This window comes from Triticum aestivum, chromosome 1B (genome assembly GCF_018294505.1).
Source record: "Triticum aestivum cultivar Chinese Spring chromosome 1B, IWGSC CS RefSeq v2.1, whole genome shotgun sequence".
Taxonomy (NCBI): Eukaryota; Viridiplantae; Streptophyta; class Magnoliopsida; order Poales; family Poaceae; genus Triticum; species Triticum aestivum.
The window spans coordinates 70,771,122-70,774,175 of NC_057795.1; positions in this window are offsets into that span (position 1 = coordinate 70,771,122).

The following is a 3,054-nucleotide window of genomic DNA, read 5'->3' on the forward strand; positions in this document are numbered from 1 at the left end:
AAAATATAGCTCCAAGTAAAGTTACCAATGAACAAAGACGAAAGAGGGGATGCCTTCCCGGGGCATCCCAAAGCTTAGGCTTTTGGCTATTCTTGAATATCTTGGGGTGCCTTGGGAATCCCCAAGCATAGGCTCTTGCCACCCTTTATTCCATAGTCCATAAAAGCTTTACCCAAAACTTGAAAACTTCACAACACAAAACTCAATAGGAAATCTTATAAGCTCCGTTAGTGAAACAAAACAAAACCACCACATAATGTACTGCAATGAACTCATTCTTTATTTATTTTGGTGTTAAACCTACTGTATTCCAACTTCCTTATGGTTTATAAACTAACTTACTAGCCATAGATGCATTGAAATAAGCAAACAACACACGAAAAACAGAATCTGTCATAAACAGAACAGTCTGTAGCAATCTGTAACTAACGCAAACTTCTGGAACTCTAAAATTCCTACCAAAATAGGACATACTGGAAAATTTGTTTATTTATCAGCAGAAAAACGAATCAATGCAAAATCACGTTTCTGTGATTTATTGAACTTTTTCTCGTGAGCAGAAAGTTTCTGTTTTGCAGCAGAATCAAATCAACTATCATCGTAGGTTATCCTATAGGTTCTACTTGGCACAAACACTAACTAAAAGATAAAAACACATCTAACCAGAAAGTATATGTAAGATTCATTACTAAACAGGAGCAAAAACAAAAAACATAAAGAAAAATTGGGTTGCCTCCCAACTAGCGCTATCGTTTAACACCCCTAGCTAGGCATAAAAGCAAACATAAATCTAAGTGGTGCCATCTTTGGCACTCAATTCATAAGTAGCACGTATGATAGATTCATAAGGTAATTTGACTCTCTTTCTTGGAAAGTGCTATATGCCTTTCTTTAAGGGATATTGGAATCTAATGTTCCCTTCCTTCATATCAATAATCGCACCAATCGTTCTAAGGAAAGGTCTACCAAGAATAATAGGGCAAGAAAGATTGCAATCTATATCAAGAACGATATAATCTACAGGCACCAAATTTCTATTTGCAACAATAAGAACATCATTGATCCTTCCCATAGGCTTTTTAATGGTGGAATCCGCAAGGGCAAGTTTAAAGAGCAATCTTCAAGATCATGGAAACCTAGAATATCACATAAAGTTTTCGGAATTGTGGAAACACTAGCACCCAAATCACACAAAGAAAAACACTTGTAATCTTTAATTCTAATATTTATAGTAGGTTCCCACTCATCATTAAGTTTTCTAGGTATAGAAACTTCCAAATTAAGTTTTTCATCACAAGATTGCATCAAGGCATCAACAATATGTTTGGTAAAAGCTTTGTTTTGACTATAAGCATGAGGAGAATTAACAACGGATTTCAACAAGGAAATACAACCTTTTAAAGAGCAATTATCATAGTGAAATTCCTTGAAATCCGAGATAGTGGGTTCAACATTATTAGAAGTTGAGGATTCTCCAATCTCTCTCTTACCAAATTTAGCATTAAGATCTAAAGACTCCGAATTCTTGGGACGCCTTTTAGGCAAAGTTGATTCATCATCAGTCCCGTAATCATCAAAATTCATATTGCAAAACATAGATCTAATCGAAGACGCATTAATAACTTTAAGATCCTCATCATTATTTTCACGGAAACTAGAAGAACACACTTTTATAAAGCTTTCTTTTTTAGCACGCAATCTAGCGGTTCTTTCCTTGCACTCGGCAATGGAAATTCTCATTACTTTGAGAGACTCATTGATATCATGCTTAGGAGGGGAAGATCTAATTTAAGAGAATCAACGTCAAGCGAAAGTCTATCAACGTTCCTAGCTGAATCATCAACTTTGAGCAATATTTCTTCAAGCAAAGCATTAAAATTCTTTTGAGAAATCATGAATTCTTTCACACTATTCTCAAAATTAGAGGGCATCTTATTAAAATTACCATAAGAATTATTCTAGGAATTTCCATAATTATTAGAGGAATTACTAGGGAACGGTCTAGCATTAAAATTTCCTCTATAAGCATTGTTTCCAAAACTATTCCTACCAACAAAATTCATATCCATAGATTCATTATTATTCTCAATCATTACGATCAAGAGGAGTATTTTCAGTAGCAAACATCTTCATAAGTTCATCCATCTTTCCACTCAAAACATTGATTTCTTCTATAGCATGCACTTTTTTACTAGAAGATCTTTCGGTGTGCCATTGAGAATAATTAGCCATAATATTATCAAGAAGTTTTATAGCATCTCCTAACGTGATTTCCATAAAGGTGCCTCCTAAGTTGTTTCGGTGTGCATCAAGAAGATCTTTCGGTGTGCCATCAAGAAGTTTTGTAGCATCTCCTAAGTTGTTTAAAATTCATGATTTCGTCTTTTCCTTAGAGTGATAAACTTAGAGATAAAAGCATCTTTGCACTTGTTCCAAGAATCAATACTATTTTTAGGCAAAGACGAAAACCAAATTTTAGCACGATCTCTAAGTGAAAACGAAAATAACTTCAATTTGACAATATTGTTATCCGTATCTTTCTTCTTTTGCATATCACACAAATCAACAAAATTGTTTAGATGAGTAGCGGCATCGTCCCTAGAAAGGCCGGCAAATTAATCTTTCATAACAAGATTCAGCAAAGCAGCATTGATTTCTCAAGACTCAACATCATTAGGAGGAGCAATCGGAGCACTAAGGAATCATTATTATTGGTATTCGAGAAATCACACAATTTGGTATTATCTTGCGCCATGGCAACAAGTAATCCAACACACAAGCAAATAGAAAAACGGCAAGCAAAAAGGGAGGAGATTGGGAAAGAGAGGGCGAATAAAATGGCAAGGGTGAAGTGGGGGAGAGGAAAACGAGAGGCAAATGGCAAATAATGTAAATGCGAGGGAGATGGGTTTGTGATGGGTACTTGGTATGTCTTGACTTGAGCGAAGACCTCCCCGGCAACGGCGCCAGAAATCCTTCTTGCTACGTCTTGAGCTAGCGTTGGTTTTCCCCGAAGAGGAGAGGGTGATGCAGCAAGTGTAGCATAAGTATTTC